The sequence below is a fragment of the Mytilus galloprovincialis genome, chromosome 7, assembly GCF_965363235.1.
Source record: "Mytilus galloprovincialis chromosome 7, xbMytGall1.hap1.1, whole genome shotgun sequence".
In the NCBI taxonomy this organism is placed as follows: Eukaryota; Metazoa; Mollusca; class Bivalvia; order Mytilida; family Mytilidae; genus Mytilus; species Mytilus galloprovincialis.
Genome location: NC_134844.1, coordinates 61196929 through 61215212, shown reverse-complemented (window position 1 = coordinate 61215212; position 18284 = coordinate 61196929). Strand labels below are relative to the sequence as shown.

Sequence of the window (18284 nt, the reverse complement as noted above, 5' to 3'; positions counted from 1 at the left end):
AGCTGTTATAAGAACTCTTTCTGCAGTTAAAGATTCGTCTTTTATTCCGTAGTATAATATTCCAAATTCAACCACAGTCAAACATTGTCAAATGTATGGACATGAAATGTTTTCACGAATAGATAGATAGATATTTATACTATCAGTAGGACATTGTTTGTTTGATTATTAATATTTATATGTATATATGATTTCTGATTTTGTTTTTCTATTTTGTAGGCTGTCGTGTACTACGCAGCGGTGTTGCCGATATCATGACATCGGGACTCAATATTTTGTTTTAATAAAATTTAACAGTAAGCTGCACATGCTGGCGAGCTATTCCTATGCAACAAGTGTTTGTTTTTATTTTATAAATACTTTATATGCGTTTGAGGTGACGAATTAGAATATAACTACCTTTATACATTTTTGATTGATTGTCATTGTGTTTTATTCTCAGCAGAGAAATATTTTCCACATCTTGATTATCTTATAAGATGCCTGTGGCTAAGGCATATTTGTATCTGGTTAATAGTTAAATATAAAAATTTCGAAACTATCATCATTGGTTATGGCATAATCGGGAATTACGCAATTTGCAATATTGTTATTACAGATTCTCTTCCGCCATAAACATGCATGGCTTGATCAACTATAACCTTTAGTCTATCGTTAATGTCCATCTGTTCGATTGATATAGCTATGATATATTATGATATAGCATAATAGCTGTCTAGATTGCCAAATGCATCTCCAAGAAAATCGTCATTCTTATAAATTTCTATTTGCGAAGTCCTAGCGTTTGACACCACATATACAGATACCTGGTATACGCCACTTTCTCGCAAACAAATATGCCAGATGTTTTAAACGAGTCAACATTTCCAACTCCCTTTGCAATATATATAGAGCCAAATAATATTGTTTGTCTGCCTTTATAATCATTTGCTGTTGCCCCGGCTACCAGAATAACTGAAAAGTAGAAAATGAAATTGTGTATGCTTTTAATTCAATTTTGAAATAATAATATTAAAAAATTAGATAATGTATTTAAGTACGAATTATTATAAAACAGTTTATCGTATCAACATTGTGGCCATGTTATAAATATTACGTCTATACCTTTCTGTTTACATCGTTCACATCGTTCACATCGCAATGATAACAATAATATGGCAACAGAGTGTTTATATTGTATATCGAGTCTTTACTTTTGAGAGTACATCAATCCAATTGTATATTTCAGGATGTTGACAGTATCGAGTGTACATCGTTCACATCGCGCATATCGTATTAATGGTGTGAACGTTTGTGTTTACATCGTTCAAATCGCTTACATAATTATTAATGTCGATAATATCATGCTTACATCGTCCACATCGTCAACATCGTCAACATCGTGTGTTTAAATCATTTACATCGTATACATCGACATGTTGATAATATCGTGTCAACCTCTAGTTCATATGGTCTATATCTATGTCTTTCTTTTTACATCGTTTACATCGTAGACATCGCAATCTTAAAAATATCATGTCAACATCGTCTTGATGATGTTAATAGAGTCTGTTCCTTTCTGTGTATATTGTTCACATCGTATGAATCAAAATGCTAACAATATCGTGTTTATATTGTATACAAAATCTTTACGTTTGTGTTTACCTCGTTCTCAACACATTCATTGCGATGTCACCAATATCGCGATTTTGACAATAAAGTGTCAAGTAAGTGTTTATAATCTGTTCAAAAGAAATGATCCAAAATCTCTGGATAACTATAGGCCAATAACTTTATTAAATTTAGATGTTAAAATTCTTGCTTATACACTTGCACAAAGACTAAAAAAAGTTCTACCCAATATTGTTAATGCCGACCAGAAGGGCTATGTAAAAAATAGATACATTGGATTTAATATAAGACAAATACAAGATGTCATTGACTATGCTGAAAACTGCAATGTTGAACGAGCAATTTTATTTCTAGATTTTTCAAAAGCTTTTGATTCAATTGAATGGCTTTTCATGATACAAACATTAAAAACATTTGGATTTAAAAAAGATTTTATACACTGGGTTGAGACTATATACAATGGTATATCAGGGTGCAGTGTAAATAATGGGTGGATATCAAACCCCTTTCAGATCTGTCGTGGAATTCGACAAGGATGTCCGTTGTCCGCTTTGATTTTTGTACTAGCGGTGGAGGTATTAGCATGCAGAATTAGATCTGAGAAAAATATCAAAGGGTTCCAAATTAAATTAAATGGAAAAGACTGTAGTATAAAAATTTGTCAATTGGCTGACGACACAACCTTATTTTTAAAATCCAAAAAGGAAATATCTTTAGTCATGAACTTAATAGAAACATTTGGCTCATTCTCAGGATTGAAATTAAATAGAACTAAAACTGAAGGAATTTGGCTAGGCAGACTTAAACATACTAAAGATAAATTCGAAAGAATCAATTGGACGAAAGAACCTATAAAAAGTTTGGGCATTTAGTTTGGCTATAATAAAGAAAACTGTAAAAAACTTAATTGTCAAAAACAAGCTGATAAAATTGAAAAAATTATAAACATGTGGTCAAAAAGAAAGAATGCTAGGAAGAATAACTGTAGTCAAGTCTCTAATGCTGCCAAATATAACATATATAGCAAGCAATATGATATTACCAAAAGATTTTATCCAAAACATTAAAACTATGATATATAACTATATATGGAATGGAAAAAGAGATATGATTAAAAGAGATAATTTGTCGCAAAATTATACGGAAGGGGGATTAAAAATGATTTGTATAGATACCTATATTTCAACAATTCAACTAAAATGGATAAAACAATTATTGTTTGAAGAAAATGATGAGCAAAATTGGAAAATAATTCCAAAATATATTTTGAATAAGTTAGGAGATAATTTTTTAATATTCAAGATGAATATAGCCAATATAAATATAATTGAAAAAGATATTATAAAACAAATCCCAGAGTTTTATATGCAGTTAATAAAGACCTGGATAAAAGCAAAAGAAAAAACTATACGAAAGCCTACAATGTTTTGGGAAATAAGGAAACAAGTAATATGGGGCAATAAATATATTAACATCAACAATAAATGTTTACTGTTTAAAAACTGGATACAAAGCAACATTCTGGTTATAAATGATTTATTAGATAAAGATGGAAATATATCCTCAGACATCATACTAAGTAAACTAAAAAATAAGGAAAACTGGATAGCTGAGCTTACAAAACTGAAGAAAGCTATTCCAAAACAGTGGACCAATATCATCAAAAACTCACCTTCTAAACATACACAAGTCAATATAAACACAAAAGAAAATCTGAACATCATAAACAAAAAACCTATTCAAACCCTACATAACCATGATATTTATAACTTCTTACTTGAAGCAAAGGAAATGCAAACACCTGTTGGCTTTTTAAAATGGAAATCATATTTTACACTAGAAAATACTAATCTAGCATATGAAACATTAAAATTTATTTTTACATTTTTAGATGATAAAAGATATAAAATATTTAGATAGAAACTACTTGATCATATACTTCCCTGTAATCAATTATTAAAACAATGGCATATAGTAGAAACAGATACCTGCTTACACTGTAAACAAATAGAGAATTATGAACACTTCTTCCTCAAATGTTCATATTTTGAATTATTCTGGGAAAAAGTACAAAAAATTCTTAAGAAATTAAATATTGGAAGACATGTTATTAATCTAAAAAGCATAGCTTTGGGATATAAAATACATGATAAAGAGTACTATGAACTAAATTTACTTTTAACTATTATCAGTTACACAATATATAAAGTATACTATATGTCTGACAAAAAAATAAAAGTAATACAACCACTCAAAATATTAAGACAAGAGATCAGAACTTTTATTGAAATAAGAAACTTTTTAGGATATAAAATTGACAGACTATTAAAGCAATTTAATGAACTGAATGTCTGACTAGGACATAATGAATGATGACTGGAAAAATAATATCTCACCCAAATACAGAGATTATCAGTACTGTAATTTTCTTCAAACATTGCACAGGTATAATTACCTGTTTATCATATGTATATACATGTAAATATTTGAAATATAGAGATTATACTGTAATTTTTCTTCAAACACTGCACAGGTATAACTACCTGTTTGAGTATACATGTAAATTATAGTGTTTATCATTTGTGAGTAGAGATTTGACTGTATTTTCATACAACAGTCAACAGTTGTTTTTATATATATATTTGTTATGTTTTCATGGTTATTACTTGTACTATATATTATTCATTTTTGTTATGGTCCACTCATATTTTTTTTTTACTAGTTTAACGTTATCCAAGACATAACAATCTATAATCTGACATTAGAACGGTCAGAAAATAAAAATTACCTTCAACTGATAAAATAGCATCCGATTTTACTGTAGACAGTGTAGTTAGATTTTGTAAAACGCATTTGCATTTCAAACGAATATTCACAACAGAAAAAGATAACGGCATATCAATAATCCTTTCAAAACAAATATTTTCGAAACATTTCCTTGAATAAAGCACTAATTAACAGAGTAATGTATATTCCATTTAGCACTACACGTGTTATCTACCTTCTTTGTAAACAAAGAAACTAGTATAGAAAATCATTCAGGCGAAGACATGAATTATATCCGGATTATTGAAAATTTGTGTACTAACATAATTAACCATAATAGATGTTCTATACTAATATTAACGAGGCCGGGAAAAGGTATCGGTATTTGATGTATCTATTAACAAATGTAAATATGTTAATAAAACTTAGTTTTAATGAAAAAAAAAAAAAAAAAAAAAATAATAATAATCTGTTCACACCGTTCACCTCGTTTACATCGCAATGTTAACAAAATTGTGTCAATATAATGTTTATATTATACATACATATACATTGGTGTTAACATCATTCTCATCGTATTATTGTATATAAATATCGCCATGTCAAAAAACATTGTTATTTTATTACCATGGACATGTCCAGTGCAACATGTTAAAACAATTTTGTTGACATCGTAATACGGACAATGTTAACACAATATCCTGTCAACATCGTTAACATTGTATGAATTCTTATATATTGTTGACATCGTTAACATCGTGAAGTATATAATGTTGTAAAAATATCGTGTTTAGATTGTTTACATCTCGATATCAAATGTGTTAACACTGTATTATGTAAATGTCATTTACATTGTAATAGCTCTTATACACAGTTTACATCGATTTATATAATATATTGTCAATATCGATCGTGTTTACATCGTTTGGTTTGTAGTGTGCGATATAATGTTAGGAATGTAATGAAATGTTGACATCGTTTACATCGATATGTTACAACTTATTGTATGTTCTTTTATTTAAAACCATTTAATATTCGATACTCAAGTAATGTCTTAAGTGCTATTACAAATAAGTGCATATATGATAAAATTATTTTACCGAAAATTATAAAATCCTACACAAATGCAGAAAAAATATATAAAAGATACAAACGGTATACATGAAATCTACAAAAAAATGTATTGAAAATATAAATGAATAAAAACAAACATTTGAGATGATTGAAAAATTGTAATGAAAACTGCATGGTGAATGTTTAACAAATACCTGATATTGGTAAAAATTAAAATAGGCAGGAATACTTAGGGTTTCAGATAGTGTATATAACATGTATACTGTGACATTTTAGGCTTAGGGTTTATATTTTGTGAACGATGTAACCAGAAAGGTGTAGACATACATTATAAACAAAATATTGACAAGATATTGTTAACATTGTGATTTATAGGATGTGAACGCTGCAAAAGCAAAGTCATAGACTCTATATACTTAATAACACGATGTGACACGGTAATATTAACATGCGATGTAGACGATGTGATAGATGTAAACAAAAGTGCATAGACTCTCTAAACACAATAACACGATGTTGACACGATATTGTTAGCATTGCAATATATACGTTGTCAACAATGTAAGTTAAAAACTTAGAATTGGTACACAACATTAATACGATGTTAATGAGGTGAACGATGTAAAAACAAAGGTTTAACCTCGATTTACAATATATTAGTAAACAGGATGTTCACGCGATATGTTAACCATTGTGATCTATACGATATGAACGATGTAAACAGAAAGGAGTAGACTATATATACAAAATAAGCAGGAAACAGAAGTCAACATGACGGATGTATTCAATATGAACGATGGAAACACAAAGGTTCAAAATTAATATATAGATAAGATACAATGTAAAGACACAATAACGTAGACATTGCGATGTTAACAATTTTGACAAAACATCGTGCACAGGACATACTTCCAAAAAAACAGCAAAAAGAACATTCGACAGCAAACCATTATACAAATCGTTCTTCTGGTCTAGTACAATATGTAACGTTAACGGTATTGAGTAGCATCAGCATCCAACACAAGATACAAATTAAAAAGAACAAAGAAAAATGTTTCTCACCTCTTTTATTTCAATCATTCAATTTTTCTTCCAGTTTTTGTGAGATAGTTTCCATTTTTCTTTCTGTCAAATCAGCTTTGTTAAAAAGTGCTATGAAATCATTTTTTCTAGCGTTGGCATCATTTTCAATCGCGGCAAGTTTATAATTTGTTCCCTGTATCTCGGAGTTCAAATGTTCGGTCACATTTAAAACATTGGAAACACTAAGTAGATTAATAGAACTATTCAGATGGTTAAACGTTGTCAATTCATGTTCTAAAGCTTGGATTTTATTCATGTAATCCGTCACGATTGTTTTTTGACGAATCTGTGACACATTTAGGGTGTCGATTTGTGTTTGTAGGGACCTCGTCAAATTCCGAATTTCCTCCGATCCCGTTTCTTTACAAGATGTTTTATTCAAATCATGAATTGCTTCTGTAACTTTAATTTTTGTGGTAATTAGTTCCTGTTGAAGCTGTTTAATCATTTCGTCTTGGTCCTTTTGTTTCTGTCTCTGTTCTACCAGTAATTTCAACAGCATGTCAAAATGATCGTCAGACACAGGAGAATTAGTCGTACAAAAATGTACTTACAGTCTGTGAGTTTCCCTCGAACAAAAATCCGCTAGTACACGAAAACAATAGTATAAAAAGACACAGCAAGACCATCTTTCTTTTGATTATACAATTGAACCTAAGTATAATCATGTTGCACTATAAAAGTAAGACTTAAAGGTAGACCTTCCACAAACACCTATCTCACGTGTCTGTGTTTCTACCGACAAAAACATTTGAAAAGATACTACAGTAAGTTGTGTTTTTCATCATAACAACGAAGTGCAAAATAAGCATGCTATAAACAGTTCTAAATCGGGAATTTAATAATTAGGTTATCTATGAAGCAGTGGAGATCTAAGTTTTTTGGATTATATTGAACTGTTTATTTGTACGAGTAATGGACCATGCTGTTTATTCCTCTGTTGTACATTATTTTAGGAATTGCATGCTTCTTTTTGTAACTTAATTGGGATGTAAAAGCGTTGACCGAAGTACATTTTGTACCGTCAACGCTTTTACAACCATATGAAGTTTCAAAAAGACGCATTCAATACTTATAATTAAAGTGTTTAGCTAGGATCATGACAACACGATTTTTATCAGGTTTTAATTAAATTTACCTATGCACTTTATTGTGGGACCTCGTGTTTTCATGAATGATACATTTTATTGTGTAATGAATTTGCTTAAAGAATAACGTGAGATTGAAGAGTAGCTAATCAGAATCACGTATTATAATGAAACATATATTCATTGTAATTATATAGATATATAAAGGACGACATTTCATGAATGAAAATAACGTTTATATACTAAAAGAATTTGTTTCTATATCAATGCTCTTCTCCGTGTCAAAAAAAAAAACCTTATAAACAACTTTATGATTGGTTTTTCAACAATTTCACGTAACGTAAAGGAAAACTAATTTAAAAAAATGATAAATGATAGAAAATAATTGGAAAAGAAGTTAACTTGTCCTGACGATAGTTTTTTAGTTAGACATAGAATAGTCGTAACTAAATTTAATGGCATTCCTTTCATGTGCATTGCATGATACAATATCTGTATTTGATACTTATACGTTTGTTGTAATAGATATATGTATTGAAAGTTCACAAAATCTATACCAATTCGAATAATGAAAAAATCATCAAAAATACGCTATAATATAAGCATACTTAAATCCATTAACAACGTTTTTTTCTTGAGAAGTAAATCACAATGATATGAACTGAAAGTTGGCTTCTACTAACGATCTACATTGCTAGCAAGAAGGTTCGTACTATAAACCTGTGTAGATAGAAAGCGTAAATTACTTTCATTGAATGGATAGCCTATCAAATTCTTACATCTAGTTTCTTCAGATACATATAGTATAACTATCCTTAAATTAGTAAAACCTCTTTATTGGATAACACGAGTGGCATTTATTGTAGCTCACTGATGAAAGACTTACACTGCCTTGTACCGATGGAATGATTGTTCTACACCCTATTAGCATAGTAACTTATGCTACACTTTTCGTGTTTCTAAAGATCATACACTGGAAAGATTAAAATAAAATAAACTAATATCGTCTTATATTTGCGAAATATTTATTCTTCGCTTTTGACAACCACTTTGATATTCATACATTTAAAATCATTATGGCTTCCTAATTATAACCTTCGCGCCATGATTTTAACAAACCGAACAAATAGTGAGGCAGATAATGCACATCTTTGACGTATTTCCCCTGGTATGTATATGGTCTTGAAACTGACGTTGTTTATTTATCACCTGCCAAATGTGGAGCAGGATCTGCTTACCCTTCCGGAGCACTTGAAATAACCCCCAATTTTTGGTGGGGTTCGTGTTTCTCAGTCGATAGTGTTCTAAAATGTGTGTAATATTATTTGTCTGTTTTTTTTTTTTCATTTTTAGCCATGGCGTTGTCAGTTTATTCTCGATTTATTAGTTTGACTGTTCTTTTGATGTCTTTTGCCTCTCTTTAAAAAAAAAGTTCTTTTATTTGTTTTGGTGAAACTAACTTTAACTGATAAGTTTACTCTTGGTATTGTTCATTTGACGTGGCAAGGTAGTTACGCAGCTCATCATAGCGTTATTGCGATGGTAACTTTTTGTATTCTTGACTTACGTTTTTCCCTCATTTGCTCTGTCTATGTACCTTTTTTGTTTTTCTTTGTTGACATATTTGTATCTTCTTATAATGATCAAGTTTATATCACAATGTTGAATGTTGTACTATGTTTTCAAATTTGTAACTTATGTCGGTTTCTTTTGTTCACACATCTATGTCAATATAATAGAATTTTATAAAATGAAATACATATGATACAAGAATGCAAAAATCTACCAAAACAAAAATATATAAACAAACCTATTTTTTTCCTAAACCATTTAATGATATTTGTAGTTTTCCTCAGATTGTACAACTGTTTTATCAAAATCTTTTGTGAAAAGATTTATTTTGAGCATAGGCTTGTTAAATTACTGGCTACATGGTTCCTATAAAAATATCATGTGCATGATTAGAAGTTATAATTTATAAATAATAATTATCTTTTTAACACAAACAAACAATTACATATAATGTACTTCATGTAAAAACACGTTTTTATTACTTTAAAAGTAGTTATTGAAAGAATTCTCTTGTTTTCTTTTCAAATAGTAGACAATAACTTATGTTTTTGATTTTTTTTTCATTTCTACTCAAGATTATACAAGACGAAATAAAAGAAGAAGAAAAAAAAAAACAAATAAAAAAAGGATACAATTTTTTTTAATAAAAACAATTAATTAATAAATGAAAACACTAAAATTTTAAATAAAAATAAATAACAACATTAAAATAAAAAAATTAATAATTAAAAACATTAAAATAAATCAAAATTCGAAAATTTAAAGACCGAAAAATCAACAAATAAATTGATAAACAAAGACTAAAACAACTTTTTATTCTTCATTTAAAAAAAGGTGAAATGTAAATTTTAAAAGAAACCTGAGTAACCTGTACATGTAAGTTTAAATAAAAATACAAGCTAAACTTCAACCCCGGATGATTTCAGTAAGTGACATAATTGAATAAAACATCAACCTTTGTTTTATGACAACAATAAATGGCCAATTTCTCAAAATTGAATACCCCAATAAATGGTCACCATTTGATGTTGACCATTCAAGAGGGTAGACATTACTAAAAGGATGTCCCAGGTTGAACTGTGCATACTACGTTTCCAAATATGGTTTTGTTTAAACACCTCTAGTTCATATATTAACTAAATTATGTTTTTAGGGAGTTTTCTATTTGAATAAGGTTTTGTATAGATCGCAATTTGTATAACAGCTGTTTCCCATCCCACGCCTTTTTTTGCTGACATGCTGGTTCCAAGAAATGATATCTATGTTTCATTTCATAGGGACATAATTTGGGCCTGTTACCAGTATAAAACATCCTACTGCGGTAAAATAAAAATCTGAAGTAGACAAAAAGTAAAGGTTGGGCTAGTGCATCATTTTAGTATAAAATTAAATTTTAACAATTGATATCAACTTTCTATTCTAATTTTTCACGAAACCTCAAAAAAAGTGTCACAGTTTTAGCCCGAAAGTGAGTTCCTATGGAATATTGCATTGTCTATATTTACGGAAGTGCATCCTATAACTCTTCTGCTCGTACATATGAATTTTATGAGTACAAACATGTATAACGAAATCATAGAACTATATTTTAATAATGTTGAAGTTAGGAACATGTAGCCTTAATCAGTCTTATGTGTTTGATTTTAACAAATGTTTGATTTATATGTTTTTCAATTTAGGGTGGAATCCATTTAGTTGAAATTATACATATACTGACGGACTATAAAACGCAACACACATTTTATTGACAAAATCATGATTGGTCATCAACTAACTATTATTCATGCTTACCAAACTTCTTTCTCTTTTGAAAAAAAATCAATATCTGACATACCTGAGATCATTGAACATTAGTCATACCGGATCATTGAAGTTGCACGAATTTCTTAAATCGAAATTTGAAACAAATAAATGATTTTTTAAAGGTTGTTTTCTTCGTAAAACTTTTTGAATTCATACCCACTGTAAATTCAGTAAAAACAAATGTTGCATCTTTATATTGGCGAGAATGGCGAAAATCTGATTCAGCACTCTAAAACTCAATTCTGAAATAACTATTATTATAACGTGTTAAATTTGCTTTGTTGATATGCAATATGCAGTTTTGCTCAACAACATTCCTGTACAATATTTACAAAAATGCATTAACTGTATAACTTCTGCCAATCTAGGCACACCCCAAGAGAGGTATGTATACACATCCAGAGTCGTGTCTATTTGTAAATGTTTAAATTTTTAAAATGAACAAAATTCATTACAATGCATGTAAGTAAATTTCAGACTCAATTTAAGTTGTGCAAATGACCCAAACTCATCAAGTCTCGTCAGCCAAACTTGATATTTACTGATCAATGGAATAAATTCAGTGGTCAAGTCTTTGTCATAACTTAAAAATACCATTTGTCTAATTGTAAGTGAAATATGAAATATTTTAACTGGAAACAAACAAATTAGTTATTGAGTGTTGGATTACTGTCTTGTGGCGTATTCATAACATCTTAATGTACTCATATATTACAAAACACATTTGTAATCAATACGAACAAATTAAATATACTATGAAAAGACGTGATCAAACAAAAATGTGATTAGTACTGCAGGATCTGCGTCTTTTGGATCATATAAGTCCACCCGGTTCATCTTTCGGCATGGCAAGCCGTTTTTCTAATTTTCTAACTGACAGATATCTAATAAACTTTATAAGATATCTTGTAAAGTTAATGAGATATGTTATAAAGATTATAAGATATCTTAATATATAGATTATCAAATATCTAATAAAGTTTATAAGATATCTAATAAAGTTTATAAGATATCGTATCTAGTTTATAAGATATCGTATCTAGTTTATAAGACATCTTAAATAGTTTATAATATATAGTTTATAAGATAGCTTATATAGTTTATAGATACATGTATCTTATATAAATTATAAGATGTCTTATATAGTTTATATTTTATCTTATCTTCTATAGATTTAAAGAGACATGATTGGTTAAAGGACTGTACGTGGTGACTATGTTTATTTGATATAGGGTGTCCTAAAAATATATAGGGTTAGTTACCATACATAGTTAGTTACAATATTGGGTTAGTAAGGAGTTACTTCCCTTACTAACAAAAAAGATACCACAACCCTGAATAAAAACAACACGGTGTTGAGGAAAAATTTGAAAGGATTCAACAGACGAAGAAATTGATGATGAAAGGTTGAAATAAGTTCATAAAACTTAGTTAAAGCTACCAAGTTTTTATTGGCATAACGGAGTTACTTCCTCTACAAAACAACAACAACAAAAAAAAGAAATCTGAAGGGATTCATCACACGAAGAATTTGATACATATAATGAACGATTGAAATAAATTCATAAAACAAATTAAAAGCTGAAATGTTGTTATTGTTGTCATTTGTTTTCTGGATAGACAAATGGAAGTAAGATCTTATGCTCCGAGGGTATCACAAGCCCAGTAGTCAGCACTTTTTGTGCTGACATGAATTGTCATTGATATGGTTATATTTATAAATTTACTGTTAACAAATTTTTGAATTTTTTGAAATACTAAGGCTTTTCTACCTCAGACATAGATCACCTTAGCTGTATTTGGCAAAACTTTTAGGAATTTTGGTTCTCCATGCTCTTCCACTTCGTACTTTATTTGTCCTTTTTAACTTTTTTGGATTCGAGCGTCACTGATAAGTCTTTTGTATACGGAACGCGCGTATGGCGTATATACTAAATTTGGTCCTGGTATCTATGATGAGTTTATTTACAACCACTGGGTCGATGCCACTGCTGGTGGAGATTTATTTCTCCGAGGGTATCACAAGCACAGTAGTCAGCACTTTTTGTGCTGACATGAATTGTCATTGATATGGTTATATTTATAAATTTACTGTTAACAAATTTTTGAATTTTTTAAAATACTAAGGCTTTTCTACCTCAGGCATAGATCACTATAGCTGTATTTGGCAAAACTTTTAGGAATTTTGGTTCTCCATGCTCTTCAACTTCGTACTTTTTTGGCCTTTTTAACTTTTTGGGATTCGAGCGTCACTGATGAGTCTTTTGTATGCGAAACGCGCGTCTGGCGTATATACTAAATTTGGTCCTGGTATCTATAATGAGTTTATTTACACCTTGAGAAACGATGCATTATTTTCTGAACGTTCAATGAGTTATTTGATTGTTTAAAACTATGTATATTAAAATAAGGAGATGTGGTATGATTGCCGATGATAAATCTATCCACGAAAGTTCAATGAAGTGGAGGTATGCAATTAAAGACAACCGAACGGCCTTAAAAAGAGAAAAATCCATACCGTTCGGTCGACTATTTAAGAACCCGACATGAAAATAAGTCAAATAAAAAATGTACAACAGAATTCTATTTCTCATTTCAAACATACAAATAAAAATAAAATACTCCGTGGTTGAAATAAATGAATAAGAGCAGGTAGAAAAGGCAGGAAATGTGTTTCTGAAATTATCATTGAAAATTACATTTAAAAATTGATATATTTTTTTAATAAAACCACATGCAGACATTCGAATATTGGACAGAAAACTGATATTGCAATGGCATTTGTTTTATCATTGAGTAATATTTAGGTGTACAGAAAGTCAAATGCAAATTTCTACAGCATATAACAATGTAGTTAGCATCCTGGAAAACAGTGCATGTTACGTATAAAATCCACTCTATGGCATTAGTTGTCTTATTGAAAAACCAAACCTGTTTTTTCGGCTGGTGATGATGATTTCAAACTTTTGTATTAGTATATTTAAGGAGCTTGAAGCTAACAGTCAAAGTTTTTCATTTAATGCATACAAGTACAATAGCGCATACTGAGTGACGATTCCCTTCTGCATAAACTTCACTAAATAACCGATGTTTTCAAATTTTCATTTTAGTATCACAGTATCATGATGAAATTTTATTGTTGGATTGTAATCATTCTCTGCACAATTCATGTTTCTACTGGCGGAAGTAAGTATTCTTTATGTTTGATCGTATACATGTAGGTTCTGTCATTACTTATACACAATGTCCTCTAAACACTAAACAACATTGTTTAAACTACCTTTTTGACTGCTAAAAAGGTTAGTATGTTACAGGTTCACTATTGAAAATAAGGCGAAAGTCAAAACCAGTTCTGCATAAGCGTTAAGTTGGAATCTGATTTTACAACAATACATAATTGTATTTACGTGCGAGACAACTTTAAATCAATAAATGAAACTTATTAAATGTCAAAGTAAACAACTATTGTATACAAAAGAGGTAAAGGGACATTTAAAGTTGAATAAAAACCAAATGTTGATGTATAAAAGACACAGAAGGAAAATGCCATAAGCGTAACTTTAGTTTAAACTGGCAGTTTTTATTTCGTTTGTGGTATCTTGGTTACTGTCATCAATTCATTGGAGTTGTTATTCTGCTGTTTAAATATTGTAATGTACTATTATATCATTTATCTATATATGTCTATGTGCTGATTGTTCTTGTCTTTGTTTGTCATGTCTCGTTATGTTGTCATTTTAGCGGAATTTTGCCAACATTGCCAGATGAGCGGGAGGTTTGAATATCCATAAAACCAGGTTCAGCCAACATTTTATCTAAAAATGTCCTCTCCCAAGTCATGAATATGACAGTTGTATCATATTGTACTGTCTAGGTATGTTGGCGTTCTTTTGTTTTAGTTCAGTGTTTATGTTGTTTTTTGATTTTTTTCTCTCATAGTTGATGCGTTAACCTCGGTTAAAGTTTGTTACCTGGATTAGTTTTTGCGTAGTGATACTGAGGTAATGAACTTTTCCTCCAAATAAATTTGAGTAAAACATTCTTTGAATTAAATCTATCAGAAAAAATGTTGTTTATATGAAGAATTTACCTTTTATTAAAAAAGTCGGTAATTATGAGGGTTTGGTTCAATCGATATAAACCTAGTGTACTTTCCATAAACTCATTACTGCAATGAAGAATTTAACTCTAAGATTATATTATTTTCCTAAAAAGGCTAATTTCGTATTGTATAATGCAGAGTTTGGAGCTCATAATGTCACATTAATAGTATTTAAGAACTGTACTCTTTAGGACTGACTAGAAATTGTTAGGCTTCAAATGGAAAATGTGGAAAAAAAGGATTAACTTGTGATCATATGCTTGGTGAAGGATGGATAGATAAAGGAAAATGTTGTTATGGAAAACCATGTTGTAAATGTAAGTAAACATATAAATCATGCGATGGTATTTGTCCCAGATATTAAAATAGAATGAAACATAGGCATGTGTCGAAATAAAATATAATATTGTAAATGAAATTAAACAATGTTATACTATTAGCAAATTATAGAATATCTTGTTGGTTTCCATTCCTTTAGAAAATGTTTCCTCAATTGCAAAGAACACCGATGAAAGTGTATAGTTATTTCTTCTTATCATGACGACAGTCGTATCTCAAGTATAACAATAATAATAAAATACTTTTTAGTACCCTGTTTGAAAATTTCCCGTAAAATTTCAAATTTAAAACAAGATGTTTATGATGTGACAATGTATATGACATTGTTGCATGTATTCAGTTCTGACAGAGTTTATTGCAAATCTTTCTAAGATATTCAGTGTATGCTCACTAAAGTAATAAAGAGTAAACTCTATAATACGTAGTTAACCTTAGACTGATTTGGCTAATTTTTGTATGTCATTATATTTCACTCTTACGTAGTCATTTAGGGTTTTAAGATTAGGTATACTGCCTAATGTCTATATATGACATTTCTTCAAGTTGCATTTGAACTCCCGTCCTTTTATCTTGGTCTTCCAACTTTCCCGTACATACATGGTTGATATACTTTGAAATTGATTTGAGTTGATTATTTATGAAAAAAGATTATTGGGAATTGATCAAACACCGATTAACGATATATTTGGCCGTGAATCAGCAAGAATTAAAACTCCTTCAGTAAAACTTATCATCCTACTCAAATACATAATTTTAATGAAAACGTACCAAGCTATAGCCTTTGCTATTATTAATCATCTTTTGAATTTAGTTTCAAAGCAGAACATACATGTTTTAAACAGACACGTGCACGTGCATATGATGCCATATTTTTTTATATTTCATTTGATAGTTATCCAATAGAATTAGAATCCCAGAGGCTTTTTCTAGCAATCAAAATTGACCGCCAAGAAAAAAAAAACCACAATAGTGCCGAGAGTGGCATAAAACAGACAACAATCAATCAAAATATTAATCAATCAATCAATCAATGAAATTACACTTTGAAAAAATATGTTTTTTTTTAAATTAATTTTTCAAAGAACTCTTAAACTTGCAGTGAGGTACGAATTTATTTTAGCTCCGTGTTTAGGCCTCGCTTTGATTTTGAGATAAATAACAGAACTAAAAGCGCTGTTTCTTTGCTTTTTGTGTGTTTTTTGGTGTTGCTGTGCATTTGTGTCTTAGACTGGTACCTCATATCATTTGTTTTCTATTAATGAATTATTTAAGTTTCCAATTTATAAATTAAAAAAAAAAAACACAATAAGATAACAGTGAAGAGAAAAGGTAACATAACCAAGAAGACTAACACGATTAAGTTTTAAAGTTAATAAAATTTGTGTATTTTAATTCATAATAAAAAAAAAACTTTCTTTTCACAGATTTTACAAGCTACAGCTGTGGATTTGAGACTGTTGTATCATGTGTTTTTAATGATTCATCCCTTGTTGATTTTGAATGGTCACGAAATTCTGTAAGTTTTGTATATACTAGGTCTGAAATTCGCAAACAAAATCCGTTTGATCTACGATCAATGATGCATACTACGTATAGTTTGTTAAGAGAGGCGGACGGTATCAAAATGGATATTTAAACTCATTCGTCGAACAAAAAATGCATTCAAATTTCCCCGCCCACACAGTGCGTATTCATGTCTACATCTGCGATAAGGTGTGTTTAAGGACAAATCACTTATAAGTCAATGATATTTGGTAATCAAATTGTCTTATACTTTAATATCTTGTTTCTTCATATATTTTATTTTCATTGTGCACCATTTGAATTCCAGTAGTTGCATTTTATTTTCAAAACTACATTTAGAGACATTTGTCTATGTCAACATTTTTTTTGTTTCCCTTAATACTGTAAAACATAGACATAAAGCAAATGTGTATAACATATTCTATGAAAAAAAATATTGACAGATAAATGGTTAAAGTAATAAGAAACGAGTGACCGGTGAAAAATAATATTCTTCTAATTCTTGAACCAATGCATACAAACATCATAAACTTAGTCTTCTGTGCACGAATTTATCATTTTTTTCGTGTAAATTTTGTATAATCGTCAATTTTTTTTCAATCGGTCAGTGTTGTTGTAAAAATATGGCAGGTAATTAAAGTTCGTGTTTTGAAGCCGAAGTTTACCGATTGTCACCTGTTTGTCAACAATCGACAAAAAATCAACAAAAAAGCATGGAAATTGAGCACGCATTTAACATGTAAATTCAGATAATAGTTTATTTCAAGGACATCCATGCGTATTGTGATCAGAAAAAAGTATATGTACATAAGTTTTATAATAAAAACTATCCATTGAGTTATAAAAAAACATATGCATTATTTTTTTTTATTTGAGGTTTCTTATGACTTTAAATTCTAGTGAAATAGTCCTGGGTCAGAATCGGTTTACACAGGCGTATTGAAGTTGTATGTTATCTTAAAAAAGTGTTATATTATTCTTTTATATTTTTTATGAATACATAGAATTACCTAGCGCTGTACTTAACCACCCCTTCATTATGGTATTGTTCTATTGTAAACATTATTTTTGTTACATATAACATTGATATGTATTTTTACATTCTGTTATTGTGTTTTGTGCAAGGCAATTATTGTATTCTTGTCTTTCATTTTTGCTTTTGTACTTTATCTATATGCCTTTTTTTAGTTATTTTTTTTTTGGTTACATATTGTTTGTTTTTATAGTGATTAAGACTGCTGTACCCCTGTTTTTTTGCCATTTTTATTTATTGTGTCTGTTTGGTTTGTTCATACATCGTGGTCAATATAATGGAATTTTAT

General features: G+C 29.5%; 1 long non-coding RNA gene across 1 annotated transcript; it reads right to left on the bottom strand.

The window, feature by feature from the left end:
• Positions 1-547: 547 nt before the first annotated feature.
• Positions 548-7245, bottom strand: LOC143083416 (uncharacterized). The gene is made up of 2 exons (XR_012980697.1): positions 6514-7245; positions 548-954 (listed from the first exon to the last, which is right to left on the bottom strand). It is a non-coding gene; the product is annotated as an uncharacterized LOC143083416 (long non-coding RNA).
• Positions 7246-18284: the final 11039 nt, after the last annotated feature.